The sequence below is a fragment of the Pogona vitticeps genome, chromosome 1, assembly GCF_051106095.1.
Source record: "Pogona vitticeps strain Pit_001003342236 chromosome 1, PviZW2.1, whole genome shotgun sequence".
NCBI lineage: Eukaryota > Metazoa > Chordata > Lepidosauria > Squamata > Agamidae > Pogona > Pogona vitticeps.
The window spans coordinates 339,281,800-339,301,658 of NC_135783.1; the positions used below are offsets into that span (position 1 = coordinate 339,281,800).

The 19,859-nt window shown below is 42.2% G+C and overlaps 1 long non-coding RNA gene across 2 annotated transcripts in view; it reads right to left on the minus strand.

Annotated features, from left to right (window-relative positions):
• Positions 1-1,865: 1,865 nt before the first annotated feature.
• LOC140703253 (uncharacterized) overlaps positions 1,866-19,859 on the minus strand; it is a 32,651-nt gene continuing 14,657 nt past the window's right edge. The window contains exons 3-6 of one of the 2 annotated variants that reach the window (XR_013540831.1): positions 14,822-15,006; positions 6,260-6,356; positions 5,963-6,001; positions 1,866-5,528 (exon numbers count right to left, since the gene is read on the minus strand). This is a non-coding gene — a long non-coding RNA (uncharacterized LOC140703253). Of the gene's footprint in view, positions 6,357-14,821; positions 15,007-19,859 lie in introns of both variants that reach the window. The other variant, XR_013540830.1, reaches the window with a different exon arrangement.

A 19,859-nucleotide genomic window follows, 5' to 3' on the forward strand; every position in this document is an offset into this window, starting at 1 on the left:
GGATGCTAAGCGAGACTTTTTTTAAAAAAAATGTTCCTTTTTATGCTGTTTTTCACCCTGTCAAAATGGATTAAGACACATCTTTTAACACATCTGGTGGTGGGTAAAAACCTTCTTGATGGGCAGAAGAGGACAAACTACTCTTAAGTGCTGGACCCATTACCTGAATGTTCATCCTTGGCAGGTGAGGAGAATAACATTGAAAAAGCCCTCAGCCCATCCTGTTTATTTTATCTTACTTTATTTATCTGTAGGTATTAGAAGGTATCCACCCACTGGGCAGTCAAACAATTTTTTCCTATGAATGCCCTGTGAATACACCCAGATTTACACATACACAGTTTACGTATATTTGGGGAAAATGATCTGATAAAAATTGAGGAGAAAAGATTTCAACTCAGCCCTAACTCAGAGGCCTAGTTGAATTGACTCTCTTCATAAATATTGGCTGAAATCCAGTAGTCAATCATAGCTAAAGTAGGCCCATTGGATCAGTGGGTCCACAATTTTCAGCTTCTATGTCTTTTTTAACCCCACTTTTCTGAATATCCCACTGTTCCAAGCAAAAAACGAGATTAAATCAATCAATCAACCCATCTTCACCGTCATCCATTTCCTTCAAACTGATTAGAAGTCAATGTGGTTTATTTCTTTCTTTTTTTAAAATCAAGAACCTTGAAAAGTTGGGGGGGGGGGTTGGATTATAGCTAACACGTTTCAAGATCTATCTAGCCACATGGGGAAGTAGATGCAGTTCTTATCTTCTTATGTTCAGTGCTAACATTCTAGATATACTGTACACTTTACTGTTGGTGGAATTTATCCATACAGATGTTTGTTACAGGAGTCTTCTGCAAAGGACTATTATCTATTATTTCATCTCCCGTCTCTTTCTGAGCATAGTGTTGTTGAAAATATGATGCATTTCAACCACATCATTTGTTTTCCACAAACTAAAAATGAACTAGCTGGACTTTCTACCTCATCGGAACAGTTGTCACTGCTGAATTTTTAACAGCACTTAGTAAAGGTGATTTGAAACCCAATCCACAGCATTTGCTTTAACTTTCTCCTACTCCTGCTCCTATCCCATCATTAATTAAAACAAAGATTTGAAAAACCTTCATTTTGCAATCCTTGGCCAGCTGTCTCCATTTCTGTTGTAACTTGTAATCAAAACTTGGCCTTTGTGTTAAGTTGGACAATAATTGAAGGAATCTTTTTAAAACACAAGCCTATCCTTCCAAGCATTTCTAGTATTCTGTTTCTCTTTTCCCTAACGGAGACCACTTTATATGTCTAAAATGATACGGGGCAGAGGATCCCGTCTCTAAATATTCCCCAGTGTTGCTTCAGTCATTACCTATTGTCTGTCATATAGGAACAACATTCCCATGTAGAAGGCAGGGTGGTGTACGTAGTGGTTGGAGTACTGGATCAGTTCCAGGGAAACTGGGGTTCAAAGCCTTGCTCTGCCATTGTGCTCACAGACAGGGCTAGGTGGTCTTCACAAAATAGATGAAGCTTGGACTTGTTCATCTTGGTCATGCTGACAGAGGGGTTCAGGAAAAATGTAACTTTCTGAGCTGTTAGTAGGCTTCAGGTGACCTTCATGTAAGTATTCCATAGCCAGGGAGCTAAATGTTGAAAGGGCCCTCTTGTTCCTAGTCAATGTCTTAAGTTTGAACTTAGAGGGTATTTGGAGAAGAACTGTTGGTTGGTTGGTTGGTTGGTTGGTTGGTTGGTTGGTTGGTTGGTTGGTTGGTTGGTTGGTTGGTTGGTTGGTTGGTTGGTTGGTTGGTTGGTTGGTTGGTTGGTTGGTTGGTTGGTTGGTTGGTTGGTTGGCTGGTTGGCTGGTTGGCTGGTTGGCTGGTTGGCTGGTTGGCTGGCTGGCTGGCTGGCTGGCTGGCTGGCTGGCTGGCTGGCTGGAGGCATTAGAAACTCAAAGTACCCAGTGAAGTAAGCTTTATTCATGATCATTACTTTCTTTTAAATTACTTTAATTTGAATGCCACTTTACTACACAATACACACTGCTGTGCAGTCATTCTGTGCAGCCCTTCTGAAGTGAATCCAGTTATTAGTCTGAGCTAGACTAGACCCGTGGAATTTATTCTTGAATGGTGAAGAAGCAAAGCCCATTGATTCAATATGTCTACATCAGTTTAGGAAGCCACTGCCATGTCCTCCATATTACATTTTTATGAGAAGAAAAAAAGATGGAAAACTTAGTGAGAAAACACAGGTATGTTACAAGCAGGTGTTACCTGGACCCCTCAAAATCTCCAGGCGTAAGGGTCAAACTAGACAAAAAAAAACCCTCACATTTAGAAGCTGACACATTTTTTTCTCACCATTCATATAATTTCTAGGAATATGCGAGGCTGGTCATCAGACTTGCAAATGAAGCCTTTGTCTCCCACCCACTAACCTATCCCAAGCTTGCTGAAACACAAGATATAGAGCTGAGTGAAAGTGCTGTGCTAAGACAAACAGATTTCTTTTGGCACCTAAAGCAGCTCCTTTTCCAACTACATGCTAACTGTATCATATAGTTTGTCCCTTAGATAGAGTAGCTGCAAAAAACATAATCATAAGAGAACCTCATCTGGGAGCGCCCACTGTTGCTAAAGACATATTAAGTCATGGTAGTAAATTTTGCTTTCTTAAGGAAACGTTTATCCATGATTCTTGGCACTTTACTTAGGAGCGGATCAGTGCGTGCAGGCAACCCTTGCAAAGAACACAAGCGTCCTGCACGCTAGGCCCCAGGAGAGAAAATGTTTTGGTTTGAGTAACTGCAGCATGGCCTCAGTTATTCCACACAAATGCTTTTGCAAGACACAGTCAGGGAGGGTATTCTAGCATGGGGTAAAGGTTTATCTTTCAGGATCCACTCAAAGGCTTGATAGTCTCTTTCTAAAGATTGCTTTCCCATCTTTTTTAAAAATATAATTTTTTATAATAACAATTCTATTGGTCCAAAGTAAACTTCATTTCCTTTATTTTTCTCTTTAACAGTTTACAGTCTAATATTTTAAGTACAATCTCTCCTTAGTCTATGTGCCTCAGTGAGTAGAGAACTGCTTCTGATGCAGTACTTGGTCAATGCAAACTGGATCTCTGTGAGCCCTGCCGGGTTCCCTTTTTTCCTCTAGGGGTCATATCCTGATCCCCAGAGCCTGAGGACCTCAGTCTGGGTCCCAAAGGCTCAGTGCTGCCTTCTCCATGCTTAGAATGGTGGGACCACTCGGAAGACATTGTTGTGGATGGAGCAGGAAACTTGGGCCCTGGGTCAGAGCATGATGGCTCGCCAACAGGGACATCTATGGTTTTTTCCTCTTCACACTCTTAGTGATGAAATTCTTGAGATCTCCGTGCCTGCAGGTGGACTAAGGTAAAGGTTCCCCTTGACAATTTGTCCAGTCGTGTTCAACTCTAGGGGGAGGTGCTCATCCCTGTTTCTAAGCCATAGAGCCAGCATTTGTCCAAAGACAATCTTCCACTGCCACATGCCCAGTGCGACTTAGACACGGAATGCTGTTACCTTCCCACCAAGGTGGTCCCTATTTATCTACTCGCATTTGCATTCTTTCGAACCGCTAGGTTGGCAGGAGCTGGGACAAGCGACGGGCGCTCACTCCGTCATGTGGATTCGATCTTACAGCTGCAGATCTATAGACCTTACAGCACAGAGGCTTCTGTGGTTTAACCCACAGCGCCACCACATCCCATCTCGGGTGGACTACCTCTTCTCATATGGCGCAACGTCCCAACACACTACTCAAAAACATGACCAAATCTGAAACCACAAAGCAGGCACTTGAGATGTCATGGGGGTGGACTAGTCAAACAGCACTTGCAATATATGCATGAGAAAGGCAGGCAAAGGATAGAATCCCAACAGCCATCACAGAGCATAACTGCTTTAGTAACAGGACACTTGCCATTTGCTCCAGCAATTTCCATCCTGCTGTTCTGCAATCTGGAGATTGTTCCTACAAAAAAAGCAGTGTTTATATGTGGTTACAAAAGGGTAATGATTGTGAATACTCCTTCTGCAGTGTGGGGGGGAGAAGGACAGCTCTGGGTGCAGCACCCCATATGGGTGGAAAAAAGCAAACAGATTTTGGTCAATATAGGGAGTCATTGACAAACATAAAGGCCTATGTATGCCAATTTCAGCCCCAGACTGAGAGTGTGTAAGGTAATAGAAAGACAAGGTGTTCCCCAAGGAGTCCCCAAATATAGGGTTGCCAGGTCAGAAGCATTACTTACTCTGAGTCTGACACCATAAAAATTGAGCCCAAAACCTATGTCTCTGAGTCAAAGCCTGAGAACATGTAGCCATGGTTAGACAGATTAATGAATGCATGGATAATCATCCTGAGGGGGGCGTACCAACCGTGAGATGCCCCTCCTTCCCAGTGCTGGCATGCAGTCCCCAGTGAACTTGATAGATAACAATAGCATGCCTTCAAGCTGATTCTGACTTATGGTCACCCTTTCCAGGGTTTTCTAGGAATAGGATACTCTGTGGTTCACCATTTCTTTCTTCTGAGGGCACTCTGAGTCTACACAGCTTGCCCAAGGCTATGAAGATCAACTCTTCTTGCAGGAGGCATAGTGAGGAATTGAACCCATGATCATTGGCTCCACAGCAAGGTACCCAACTGATTTGAGTTATTCAGCCACCACTATGGATTTAACCAGGGGCCAGATCTGGCCCTCTGGCTGAAAAAGGTTCTTCAACTGTACAGAGCTTAGAAAGTTACTTTTAAAACTACATTCTCCATTTCCCTCAGTCAGCGTGGCCAGGGGTCTTTAAAATGATTCATGGCCTTTACGTCGGCAAGGCTTTTCAAAACATTCTTGAAAATCTCAGCTGCACAGTTCTGCTTCTGAATCATGACTTTTTTAAAAAAACAAATACTTAGATGTGGTTTCTGTTTTTGTATTTTCTTACCTGTTTCTTTGGCCAGTAAAATCACTCGTGGGGATTAAAAAATAACATTGGAAAGCCATTAGAAATCAATCTTGTTAACTGGGCCTTTTCTTTATCTGATTTTACTTCAGTATCAGACCAACTGCACAAAGGTGATGTTTACTTACGGGAAAGAAGACTGTAGTTTCAAACTCCTAAGATTGCTCTCATCAGGCTCCAAAATGTGAGTCCAAATCTAAGGAAGGCACCATTTTGAAAATGGTGGCAAACTCAAGGCTGGGTGACACTTTTAAGTTCTCTGGAGTTATTTGCTTACTATTCATGAATCTTGCAAACAAAATTTCACAAAAATAGTCTCTTCTTATTTATTTGCATTCATATAACAGACAATATGAACAGTTATAGCAACAACAAACTGCTATGATTTGTGTACCCCAAGCCCTTGGCAACAGCACCAACACAGAAGCTGCCTATAGAATCTGTAAAGATCAATTGTCCCTTTAAGTTCAAAGCCAGACAAAAATTCAAAGGATCTTCCTCAACTGGATCGGGTAATCCATAACACGGAAGAATCTTCAAACCCCTAAAATAAAATATCAATGCAATTGTCTGAGGTTCATTAATTCACTATATAGATTCACCCCTTCAACACAAACATATGAAAAATTATACCTAAACTAAATTAGCAAGGGCCTTAGTAATTCAACTGGCAACAACAGCTCCAGACCCATCAGCTCTCCTGCTCTTTCTGAGATTCAAAGCTCTTACTCACAGCCCTTCTCATTCTTAGTACCACCTTTTTGGGCTGAACAAATACGTATTTCATAACGATCTCAGCTGCACCTCCTGTTGTTTTTAAATATACAGCTTTGATGCAGCTAAAAATTCAGTGAGATTCATAAAGCGGGAGGGTGATGTGCTAACTTGGCAAATCAGTATCTACTTTTGTCTTCCTTTTTTGAAGATGCATGCCCACTTTCCTGGGAAAGTGGAAGTGGCTACCCTCCATCCACATACCTGTTATTCAGCATCATGCTTCATTTAACCTTCAGCTATCTGTAAAAGAAAAAAACAGCAACCTATTCCATTACATGTGGGAACAGCGACAGTGGCATACTGCGTAGTATCATTTTGGCCTTGATATTGCAGACTGTTCCAGACATCGGTGCATTACCCGATAAAATGTCTGGCCATGACCCACAATCCTCTCTTCAAGATGATAAAGCTAAATTCAGCCATATGTTCTAATTTCCAATAATCTCTGCCCACTTTTATTTTTGCCTGAACGTCTTATTGTAAGAACATACTCCTTACAGGGAGATTTTAAGAGCTTCTGTGTAGCCAAAGGGCCAATCCAAGTATCCGTGGAAGGGAAGTCTCATGTATTCCTGCCGTTGCTGCTGTGGAACCCCTAAAAAAAGAAGTCAATATGGTCAGCCAACAATGATTAGATCAGAATTGAAAGAACCATCAAAGCCATGTTTGAACCAGATCATGAATAGGAATCAGATCATGTCCAGAATACAAGGCCTTTCCCTCGTCCCCCAGATCTGGAGGCAAGACATCCTTCTGATCAGTTTACAAGTTCTTTATGCTCCCAACTCAGTTCTGACATCAAAAGCAGAAATACCTATCTGTAGAATGGCTTCCAGATTCCCACAGACTGGAGCATTCTGGGAATAATAGTCTAAGATGGAAACTATTGCACCTACTGTTTAAAATTCAATAGACTAGACCCAGTAGTAGTGAATAGATAATGTTGTTTTGGTAAAAACTGGCATCAATTAAAAACACAAGCCCCCAGAAATCATGAAGAGGCATTTATGACCAAGAGTTACTTTACTCCTGGTTTGGTATCAGAGGCAAAATGGCAAGATGGTTCTAATCATAAGAGAAGTTGAAGAGAAAAATTTGAGAGTTCCAGACGCTGAGTGACCATTTCTGGCTCTCTTGCCTGACCTTTCTCCTGTAAAAGAAGAAGGTGCCCTGCTTTCATAGGATTTTAGGATTTCGATCTAAACCTTTTGATGTCAACATTGCATCTTGCATGTGTAAACAAGAGAAGACATGAGGCAGGGCTTAGAAGCAATGCATTCATTTGATTCATTAAACAAGCAAATAAACCTAAAAGGTTGAACAAGACTGTCTTGAAACCACTTTGATTTTTGCTCCCTTTGGAATTTAGGGTTTTTCTTCTTGTTCTTTCACTATTTGGGGTGCTCTATAAACATGGACTATCCTTTCTAGGTTGTGTTGCTTTGTGTTTTACATTAGTCACTTTCAACCGCTGCATTCTGAGAGGGCTGATCATCAGGTAACGTGATGTGGTGTTTCAAGCACTGGACTAGGACCAGGGAGAAACCGATTCAAATCTTGAATCATCCATGAAGCGTGCTGGGTGGCCTCACACCCTTCTCTCTTGTTGCTCATCCTACCCTACCTTTTGCTATGAAGAGGAAATTGGAGGAGGAGTTCCAATGGTGCCACCTTGAGTTCTCTGAACTGTGCCATGAGGAAAATATATTAAATCATAATTTCTGAGGAGAAGGTTCCTGAGTAAGATATGGGAAATAACTTGTACTGAGACAAGGAGGAGGTGGGGAAGCAATGCGACAAAAGTCTTCCGCTTTCTATAATTTTACTTCAAGTGTAAGAGTCTTACTCCACAGCAAAGTGTCTCATGTTATCCTTCTGACATTCCTATCCAACGTACTTTCCCCTGAATCACAGAACATTTCCCCCTTCCCTCCCCCTCACAGTTCTTTTTTATAATTAATAACTCCTCCATGCCTAGCCTTTCAAGTTCACTCTCTCTTTCAGCCTCCTGCCTCTTGCCTTATGACCGGATGGGCCAGCGTTAAGTGTGGAAATTAGTCATAAAATATGAATTCTGTGGTAACAGCCACAGTTGTAAACTAAGGCCTCTACGTGTAGGCTGCTGCACCAGCCCCCGCGAGTCTCTGTGGCGAATCATAAATCTACAATTCCAGGAAGATTTCAAAACTTTTCTTTTCTAAGAAGGAATGTTAATTGTCTAAAGCTTGGTGGGCTGTCTCTCGCCCCCTCTGATTTGCTCCTTTTTTTCTTTTTCACCTTTTTCCTCCTTCTTCACCAGTTCATCGCAGCAGACACAGATGCTCAGAAACACATATTTAATCTGAATAATATTACTGGCTCTATACATGCTCATGTAGTTAACTGTTTCATCCAAGTGTCTCTTGAGGAACTTATTACAGAAAGAGAGGTTGACCCAGTCCATGGCCGGTCTCACCATGAGGTGGACTGAGGCATCTCAGGCCAAGAATGCTGAAGGCAGCAAGAGCAGCCTCCCAAATGTCCTTCTAGAACTGTTTAGCCCAATGAGGGCATTCAGTAACTGTGGGCTAACCCTACATGATGAAAAGAGCACGGTAGTCCTGCCTCATCCACCCTCATGTTCCACAGGCAGAAGTGATAATCTAAAGAGACAGGAGGCTGTTGTGCCTATAAAAGCACTCTGTGCGAGCCAGAATGTGGGAGAAAACGGCGTTCTGGCTCACATGGAGACCCCTACATGGATACAACAGCCTCTCCACTCTTGGGATTTCTGCTTTCATGTATTGAAAGCAAAGATGGAAGGGTGAGGCAAGCACCATCTCTGCATCATATATGCCACTCGTTTCCAGAACAGCTGAACAGGGTTTCTGTCTGTTCCCCTCTGCTAGAGCACAGAGCTGCCTATGGAATGCGGGGATGCTCAAACTAGCCTTCGGTTACCAATCCACTCATTTGTTGCACACATACTGGAAGAAGAATCCTTCTTGCTTCTTACCTCAGGCAGCAAAAAATCTTGATCCACCCTGTAATAATGTGGGTCGAGACACAACAACTGCTTCGGCATACGGTTCTTTATTCCAAAGATGACATGACATGCACAAGACACACATTCAATAAATACCCATAACTCCGCCTCCCCATCAAACCCTCTAGGCATCACCTGTCTCCTACAGCATCACCTGTCCACCTGTCTCCTGCAGCTGTCAGAAACCCCCTTTAAAGTGCCTGATACACTACACACCCTCTGGCCACTGTACAGCCCATACAAAAGTTTCATACAGAAGTTGCCCAGACACCACAGGGAAAAAGAGAACTGAGGGAGAGAGCCCAACATACCAAGGTATTCACATGCAAGCACAAATTCTGTATCATATACGCAAGGGTGCATTGTAGATGCCACATGATATGCTTCACCATCCATCTTTACACATTAAATGTATGTATATCTATACATAACTGGAGAGCTCACTGGTTTTAAGCCAGAGGTTGGGAGAATGATTCCCCATTGTGCATTCCAGAAGAGCCATTCTGTGTGGCCTTGGGCAAGTTGCACAATCCCAGGGCACCCCAGAAGTAGGGAATGGTGAACCACCTCTGAGTACTCTCTACCTAGAAAACCCTGAAAAAGGGTTGCCATGAATCAGAATTGACTTGACTAGTAGCACACTGCTGCTGTTGTTGTAAAATACAAGAATACAGTCTTTGACTGGTATCATATACTGTAACAGATAAAGGCTTTAAACAAAAACCTAATTACAGTGGTGCCTCGCTTAACGAGCGCACCGTACAACGACGAAATCGCATAGTGATCCCTTTTTGGGGATCGCTAATGCGATCGCTCAATGACTTTTAGATAGGGCGAAACTCGCTTTGCGAAGATCGGTAAGCGTTTCGCTTACCGATCTTCGCAAAACGAAGCCCCAACGACCAGCTGTTCGGCAGCCGAAATGGCCGCCGGAAGCCCCGAAATGGCCTGAAATGGCCGCCGGAAGCCCCGAAATGGCCCAAAATGGCCACACGCAGTGTTTTCGCACCCTCGTTAAGTGAGGGGAGGGCGCGAAAATGGCTGCCGGCCATCCCAGAACATCGCTGAACGGTGAGTAAAGGCGCCGACTGGAACGCATTAAACACTGTTTAATGTGTTCCAATGGCTTTTCCTGCCCCGTTCAGCGATGTTTCGCTATAGCGAAGGTTAATCCGGAACGGATTAACCTCGCTATGCGAGGCACCACTGTATCAGTTAAATGTCTTTGTCATATGTATACTCTTTCTAGTATTTCCCCTTTTTTTCAGCTCTGAGGATATTATTTCAGAGAACTGCAGCTGCTTATAATATTTCATAAAATTCAATGGCATTTTTCCCAATGCCCCAATGATTATGGAGACCACTGGCATGTGTTTAATCCACAAGCGATCCGTTTCCAGGCAGAATTCAAAGTGTTGGTTCTAACCTATAAACCGTAAATGGCTTGGGGCCAAGCTGTCTCAAGGACCACATCTCCCTTTATGGCCCTGCTCAAGTGATAAGGTCATCAGGGAAGGCCTTCCTCCCAGTCGATCCACTTTCACAGATACAGTTGGTGAGGACATGAGAGAGGGGCCTTCTCTGTGGCTGCTCCCAGACTCTGGAACTCCCTCCCTCAGGAGGCCAGGCTGGCCCCATCTTGGCTGTCCTATGGGTCTAATCCTTTTTAAATATTGTAATGATTTGTTACCTAGCTATTAAGTTTGTTTCTTTTAATAATGTAAGCCACCTTGGATCCTTTAGGAGAAAGGTAGCATATAATTTTTTAAGATAAATAATAAAATAAATAAACAAATAAGTACAGTAATAACTCAGGAATCCCTCCTAGCAGCTCCTTAGAAGTAAATGTATATTGACTGTTATTTGCTTATATACTGTCTTTTAGTTGTTATAAGCTACCTTGGCTCCTTTTAAAAGACAAAGGCAGGTTAATTAATTAATTGTTTAATTGATTGAGTGATATTAATTGATTGAATGGGACAACACAAAAAACAGAGAAGAAAAGTCACATCTGATACAATCCCACACAGAAACCCAAAAATGCACTGGCCAAAATTATTGGCACCCTGTCTAAATTGTAAGAAATAATTGCTTCTCAAGCATGTGATGCTCCTTTAATTTGTATTTAGACACACCTGTTGTAAGTAAGATGTGTGGGCAATATAATAATCCTACTTTCAACCAGTTAAGATGGAGAAAAGTTGACTCAACCTTTGTGTTGTATGTGACACTGAGCATGGAGAAAAGAAGGAAGTGTAAAGAGTTGCCTGTGGATTTGAGAGAAAAAATTGTGGAAAAACATAAACAATCGCTACAAGTCCATCTCCAGAGATCTTAATGTTCCTGTGTCCACTGTGTGCAATATTATCAAGAGAACGCCCATGGCACTGTAGCTAACCCTCCTGGATGTAGACGGAAGAGCAAAATTACTGAAAAATTACAACAAAGGGTTGTTCGAATAGTGGATACAGAACCCAGATTAACATCCCAACAAATTCAAGCTGATCTGCAGACATAGGGTACAACAGTGTCAGCTCGCACTATCTGTTGCCATCAGAATGAAAAGGGACACTATGGAAGGAGACCCAGGAGGCACCACTGCTGACAAAAAAGCATAAAGACTGGAGTGTGCCAAAACTTATATGATAGAACCACAATCCTTTTAGGAGAACATACTGTGGAAAGATGAGACAAAAGTAGAGATTTTTGGTCAAGGACATCATGGCACTGTTTACAGAAAAAGAAATGAGGCATTCCAAGAAAAGAACACAGTCCCTACAGTCAAACATTGTAGAGGTTCAAAGATGTTTTGGGGTTGCTTTGCTGCTTCTGGCACTGGATGCCTTGACTGTGTGAATGGTATCATGAAATTTGATGATTACCAAAGAATTTTGGGATGCAACATAGTGGCCTGTGTCAGAAAGCTGCATCTCCACCAGAGGTCATGGGTCTTCCAGCAGGACAATGACCTAAAACACACTTCAAAAAGCACTCAGAAACGGTCACAAACAAAGCGCTGGAGAATTCTGAAATGGACAGCAATGAGTCCAGATAGAATAGAATCCCATAGAACACCTGTGGAGAGATCTCAAAACAGCAGTTGAGAGAAGGCATCCTTCAAATCTGAAGGCCCTGGAGCAGTTTGCAAAAGAAGAGTGGTCCAAAATTCCAGTAGAGAGGTGCAAGAAACTCATTCATGGTTACAGGAAGTGAATGATTTCAATTATTTTTTCCAAAGGGGGTGCTACCAAATATTAAGTTAAGGGTGCCAATAATTTTGGCCAGTGCATTTTTGGGTTTCTGTGTGTGATTGTATCAGATTTGACTTTTCTTCCCTATATTTTATGTTGTTCCAATGCAAACCAAAGAAATGAACATGTGAGTACCAAAACATTTGCAACTGCAATGATTTTCTGAGAGAAGGGTTGCATTTCCTGACAGAATTGCAAGGGTGCCAATATTTTTGGACATGACTATACATGTGAAGAGGATGAGGAACATTGACTTTCGTTACTTCTTCAGTTGCTACCTATGTTCTTTTTTCTGCCTGTATGATATTCTGCTCTATTTCAAACTAAAATTCTGAATGCCAAATTTTATTCACAACCCAGATTTCACAACTGCAAAGTCAAAGCATGCTTTTTTGATATTTTTATTTCAATGCAAATCCCTAGCGAGGGGTAAAGTAGTTTATACCAGAGCATCGACCTGTATGAAACTATTGTAATTGTTGAAAATGCTTAAACATACAAAGGGAAGATTCAAAAGAAAACCTTTCAAAACTGGTTAAGTATCATGACCTTTTCCTTTTTTTTTTCCTTTTTCTTTTCTTTAGCAACATGCATCATGAGTTGACGTAATTGGCGATAGATAACATATCAGCCTCCCAGGGTGACCTTGGTTTGGCAACAAGGTACTTTGAAATATTTGCTAACTGAAGGAACAATGGACCTTAATTACTGAAAATGTTTTCAAGACCCACATGATGTCTATACCAGACTGCCGGTTTACCTCTTATATTTATTGCTAGCTCATTAGAGTACCTCATTTGACATAACAATTTGTCAAGGCAGCTATGGGTCTCATATCCGTAACTTGGCTTCAATACCAGAGTAAAACCTACACAATTCATAAACCCAATTCTGTTGTTTGGAAGAACACCCAAGCATGAATGTGCCGTCCTTTTAACTTTTCATTTGTTGTTTAGGAAGGGGGGAAGAGACTATACTACAAATTACGTACACTAGATGAAAGGCGTGAACTGTGATTGTGTTAGATGAGATTTAGAGCTGATCTTGCAATACAGGAAAAAATTAATATCACAATGCTGTGCTAGTGATTGGTTTTACTCCCAGTTAAGAATGTATCAGGGGGTGGACCCTGTAGCCTCATTGGAGCTTCACTGCAGGCCGAAACAGGGATCAAATTAAACTATTTAGTCATATGTGTATTCGAATCTCAGACTGGCACGTGTATATTCTGTTGCTGGCACCTCATTAGTGTCCAATGTAGCCAGGACTTCCAACAACTAGGAAAGCCAGTGGAATTTGTTGGCATTACCATATTGCAGTGGTTGTTTCCCTCCAAAACCCTTTCTGACCGTAAGATTGTATTCATCTATAGCACTGATCTTTACGGCTGCTGCCATTTTAAAAAATGGTAAGTAATCCATCACCATCGGCTTCGATAGATTCAATAAAGATTGAAATCACATTGGAATAAGGGAATCAATTCTCAAACTTCAACAGGCAAGACAACATAGTGTGAAATGTTCCTAGAATGAGATGCTGAAGCCGTTCACAACTTAGCGGTGGTAAGATGATAGTCTAGGACCCAGAGCCTCAATCACAGCTATTTGACCTCTTAAACATAACTCTCTAACCTCAGTGTTTAGGAGAGGAAGAAAATATGAAAACTGTAAAAAAAAAAAAACCCAAACATTTATATCCCACGTTTGCTCTAAGATGTGGGAAGACTCTCCTTTTCTGCACTTTATCCTCACAACAGTTGTGAAGCTGCCCAGGCTAAGAAAGAGTGATGGGGCCAATTTTCAGAACTCAGTGGGATTTAAGCCTAGATCTCCCAAATCCAATTCCAGTATTCTGACCATCACACCATAGGAGAGATGAAGCTCAGATACATAGAAGCCTTGTGGTGCAGTGGTTAAACTGCTGTACTGCAGCCAAAACGATGCTCACAACCTGGAGTTCTATCCCAGGTAGCCGGCTCAAGGTTGACTCAGCCTTCTATCCTTCCGAGGTTGGTAAAATGAGCGCCAGCTTGCTTGGGTGGGGGCAATGTGTAGCCTGTGTAATTAACTTGTAAACCACCCAGAGAGTGCTTTAAGCATTATGGGGTGGTATGTAAGCAGTATGGTTTGCTTTTTTTAAAATAGAACAGAATAATTTCAGCCTTAGTGCTTCAGTTTTATGGGGAATACAACTGCAATCCTGTATGGTCTCCAGAGAGTAAGCAATACATATGAGCACGGCAATACAGTGCTGATTGAAGAATACCTGAATTAATTAGTTCCATTCGTCTTCACTACAAATATGTGTGTTGTTTTTAATGTATCAGCTTCCTACCAAAGACTTCAAATCATAGAACTTTAACTCAAGAAGAAATGAAATATAGACTAACTTAGCAAATATGCTGTTTCACAAAGATTTAGACATTCCAGATACAGTATCTTGGACTACAACTCCCAGAATCACTAGCCTGTACTGCCAAAGATAAAGGACTGTGGGAGTTCTAGTCCCAATCATCTGGAGTGCCAAAGGTTCAGCATCCTTAGTTTAGACCATTCTGTGTGGTAAGGGAGTGCTCTGCTGGATCTCCACTATGTATCAGTGATATGGACCTGGACTTCCAGGTGGTGGAAGGCATTATGTGCCATGTTTGTTATATGATATTTGCCATCAAAAGTTAGGATTGGATCCCCAAACCTTCTAATTTGTGTCTGTGTGACATTCATGCAACCCTATCTAAAAGTGGTTGAACACCATCCCAGGAGCTGCCCATGAAGATTTCCACACCTTCCTTCTTGGTTGGTTGGTTGGTTGGTTGGTTGGTTGGTTGGTTGGTTGGTTGGTTGGTTGGTTGGTTGGTTGGTTGGTTGGCTGGCTGGCTGGCTGGCTGGCTGGCTGGCTGGCTGGCTGGCTGGCTGGCTGGCTGGCTGGCTGGCCATCTTTCTCCCAATAAGGGGGCCCATGGTGGCTCACTATATTAAAAAGAATAGAATTCAAAACATGATAATTTTAAACATTAAAAAACAATTAAACTATATGCTAATTAAAATACAGTTGAATAGTTCAAAGCAAGTAAAAATTTAAAACTATCTTAACTTAAAAAGCCACTCAGAGACTCAATCATGTTAAAATTCTGTCCATATGCCATGCTCATATGAGGACAACTATTTCATCGGGTGAAGTGGAGAGGTTGTGAAGCAATCTAGCCTAAGAAAGGGTTTTCTTATTTTGCTTCCTAAAGGACTGGTTTATTTTGCTCATAGTGTGGCTGAGATAAATGATCACAGTGAACACAGCTTTCAATGGGCAAGTGAAGGGACATTTTTTATCTGTGGGGCTCTGTGGATTTCATCCCAAGCAATATGAAAGCATCGTTTACAAATACACCCAACTTTTTCACCCAGGTTTACCTAGCTTATAAACGCAATTGCCAATGAAGGCAACAAGATGATCAGCAAGATTAGAGACAGAGAAATAAGTTGCATAAACTCCTCACAGTCACTACGGGTAAATAAAATGTTCCAGTCTCACTGCCAAAACCACACTGATGATCCGTCGGCAGTTGTCCACACTACATAAATATGCCTTTATTTCAAACAAAGCATACTACAAGACTTCTCCCCTGATCAACCATCTTGGGAGAGCCAAACATAGTAGATTCAAGAGGTCAAACCTTGCTGAACCTGACAGAAATCAGGAAATAGTTGCTGGTGCATGAGAACATGTATTTTAAAGACACATGTTAGTAATAGGTTATTCACCCATGCAAGGGCCCCTTCCATTATAGGTCATGTTTTTGATCCATTCAAAGCCAAAATCTAAATTTATGGATAGTGATGTCACAGGAGGTGCAGAGACCCTTCTGATGCCATGGGCTAGACCCTTGTGTAGCAACGACAAAACCACTATGTAAAATTTGGAGTCCCAGTGATTCTAGGAGTTGTAATCCAAGATATCTGGAATGTCTAAACCTGTGTGAAACAGCATATTTGCTAAGTTAGTCTATATTTCATTTCTTCTTGAGCTAAAGTTCTATGAGTGCTGATTCGAAGTCCTTGGTAGGAAGCTGATACATTAAAAACAGCAACACACATATTTGTACTGAAGATGAATGGAAATAATCAATTCCACTATTCTTCAATCAGCACTGTAATGCTATGTTCACCTTACTCTCTGGAGACCATACAGGATTGTAGTTGTATTCCCCATAGAACTCAAGCATTAAGGCTGAAATTATTCTCTTCTATATTTTAAAAAGTGTGCTGCTTATATACTGCCCCATAGCACTTAAAGCACTCTCTGGGCGGTTTACAAGTTAATTACACAGGCTACACATTCCTCCCCCCCCCCCCGAAGCTGGATACTCATTTTACCAACCTCAGAAGGATAGAAGTCTGAGTCAACCTTGAGCCAGCTACCTGGGACAGACCAGTTTTGGCTGCAGTGCAGCAGTTTAACCACTGCGCTACGAGGTTCCAAGAACCTAGCACAAATATTTGCCATTTTATATCTCCTTCTCTTGTGTCTAATGAAGTGGACTTGTCCATGAAATCTCACATTAAAAATATAAAATTTAAAGTGCCATCACATTTTGTCTTTTTAAAAAACTTTTATTTTGATTTTGTTTTCACCTGTAATGCTTGCACAGACCAACTACCCCTTCTACATTTACAAATTATGTTTGCCCAATGCCAGGTTGCTACCATCTAGTACTACTTACCGCTTTCTAGCAGACAACAGAACAAAGGTTTACCATCAGAATGACTAGGTTTTAGGATGCCAGTGGGATTCCCAGGGAATTACTCTGCTTCCCCATATCTCCAGGCAGGGAGAGAGATCTCAGGATGAAAAATCCTGGTGGAGGAGAAACCGAGATTTTTGTGTAGTCAGTGGCCTTAATAGCCCAGGCATGCATCCCCTTCTCATTCGCAACTGGCAGTAGCTCTCACTGGCTTAAAATGTGTTTGTATGTGTGTTGCTCACATGTATTTAGAAATCCTCCTTGTCTGCACAACATGGAATAAAGAAAGTCCATGAAAGCCAGTGTGGGTGTAGTAGATGGAATCTCCCACTAGGACCCAGGAGACCTGCCTTCAGTTCTTAGCTGAGCTGTGGAAACTTACTGGTGGTGATGATGATAGCAATGGTGTGAAAAAAGGATTTGTTGGATGCTGGTCCAGCCTAATTTTTGAGGAGACTCGCCAGACTCCTAGCATAACCCACCTGTTTTCACAAGCTTTCAGGGATCAGCATTAAAGCTGCTCCAGACTATGTTTTAATACCACGGAATGTTATCTCCCTTCCCATTGCAGCCTTAATTCACCCTTCTCTTGCAAGGGTTATGAGCTCACCAGGTCTCTGGCTGGACTCTGCAGAAATTACTAGGCTCTTAGAATTCTCCAGGGAGATCTCCTGGTAAGTAGCATCGGAGGAGGAGAAGTGGCTTTTAATGTCTGGGCACAATCATCTGCACCCATTCCCTGATGGTGTCAGAACTCTCCAGCTCAGCCTGAACAATGTTTGTGTGGTACTGGGCCAAAATGCAGAAACCCACCAGCTGTCCCCAAGTGTCTCTCCTGGCCCCACTCCTGGCCTTTTTGGTTAGCCAGCACTGGGCTATTTGGAAGAAGTTGAGAAGTGGAGAGCCAGTGTCACAAACCATGAGCCCCGACTTTCTCCCTTGCTTTATCTATTATGATTTTTTTCTGTTTTTTCCATCTTATAGAATTCTTTAATTGTGTAAAAATTCCTTTTTATCTATATATTGTTCTCATATCTGGTATTTTGTGTTGTAAGCCGCCTAGAGTGGTCGTAATGACCAGATAGGCGGGGTATAAATGGAATAAATAAACAAATAAAATAAGTAAAATATAGATCATGGCACAGAGTCTAGAAAACATCACCTCTAGAACATCAAAGGAATTTACCGTACTTTTCCATGTATAAGACTGTACTTTTGTCTAAAAATTTTACACTAAAAATTGAAGGTCCTATTATAAACGGAAATAAGATGAGGAGAGTACAAAAACAAGTGGAAGGGAAAGCAGGGATCAAATTGTTGCTGCAGGGCTTTGATCCCTGCTTTGTCCTCCACTTGCTAATCCTTAACAAAAGATAAGCAGGGATCAAAGTGCTGCAGGATCGCTTTGATCCCTGATTTCCCCTCTGCTTGCTAAGTCCCATGGGGCTTAACAAAAGGAGGGGGGAAGAATCAAGGCAATCCCGTGGTTTATAAGGGGGAAATGGATCAAAATGATTGTGCAGTTGCAGGAGTATTTTAATCCCTTTCCCCCTCCTTTTGCTAAACCCCACGAGGCTTAGCATGAAGGGAGAAAGCGGGGATCAAAGCAATCCTGCAGCACTTTAATCCCTTTCCCCCTGCATTTGCTAAGCCCCACTTCGATTTCTTAATTTTGGGTTAGAAAGTGGGGGTGTCTTATACATGGGGGTGTCTTATACACAGAAAAATATGGTAACTTCTACTCTCAGGGTTTGGCCCTAAAATCATGGGGAATGGGATGCTGCTGACAGGAAATCAGAGGGAAAACTTCATACCAAGCCTCAAACTATCACAGCTTTCCCTTCCTCAATTCTTTGGTTGATTGGCTTAGAAGAGTCTCAGCCACCCTGTAACCACAAGAAGCAAGTTTCAGGACTGTGTGAAAAGATAAAAGAACATCTTTAATGACTGAATGCCCTACTACAATCCTACACTTCTCTTTTCAGTAGAGAATTTGGTGGAACTCTCTCATCTCTGTGCTTAAAATGGCATCCTTGAAATTCAGAGGGACAAACAAACTCATCAACCAGCCAGAAACCATATGTTGTTGTTATGTGCCATCAGGTTGTCACTAACTTATAGCACCCGTAGGAACGAATGGTTTTCAAAATGTCCTCTCCTCAACAGCCCTGCTCGGATCTTGTAGACTCAAGCCTGTGGCATCCTTTAGGGAATCCATCCATCTCCTATTTGGTGTTTCTCTTTTCCTCATGCCTTTAACTTTTCTCAGCATTATTGTCTTTTTCAGAGAATTCCCCCTTGTCATGATGTGCCCAAAGTACAGTGGTGCCTCGCACAACGGGCGCCTCGTAGAGCGATGAATTCGCTCTACGAGGCCGGTTTTGCGATCGCGGTGCCTGCATAGGGCGAAAATCGCAGAGCGAAGGGTGGTAAGCAGTTTGCTTACCAACCTTCGCTTTGCGATCTGCCGATCAGCTGTTAGGCCGCTTCAAAATGGCCGCCAGAAGCCACAAAATGGCCACACGCAGCGTTTTCGAGCCCTCGTTAAGCGAGGGGAGGGCGCAAAAATGGCTGCCGGCCATCGGAGAAACATCGCTGTACAGTGAGTAAAGCTGCTATTGGCTTTACTTTGGCTTTTTTTGATCAGTACAGCGATATTTTCACACAGCGAGGGTTAATCCGGAAAGGATTAACCTCGTTGTGCGAGGCACCACTGTACATAGGACAGCCTCACTTTCATCATTTATCCCTCCAAAGATAGCTCAGGCTTGGTTTGCTCTAGAACCTCTACGTTCCTCTTTCTGGCAATCCAGGGTATCCGCAAAGGTCTCCTCCAGCACCCTATTTCAAACGGATCAATTTTTTTCCTGTCAACTTTCTCCACTGTCGAACTTTCACACCCATGCACAGTGGTCAGGGAAATACAATACTCTGAATTATCTTCGCCTTGGTCTCCAGTGACACTTTCTTATATTCGATGATCTTTTCTAATTATTGCTGTTCCTCCAAGTCTCAGACTCCTTCCAATTACTTGGCTGCAGTCTCCATTTGGATTGATGATTGAACCAAGGCTTACAAAATCTC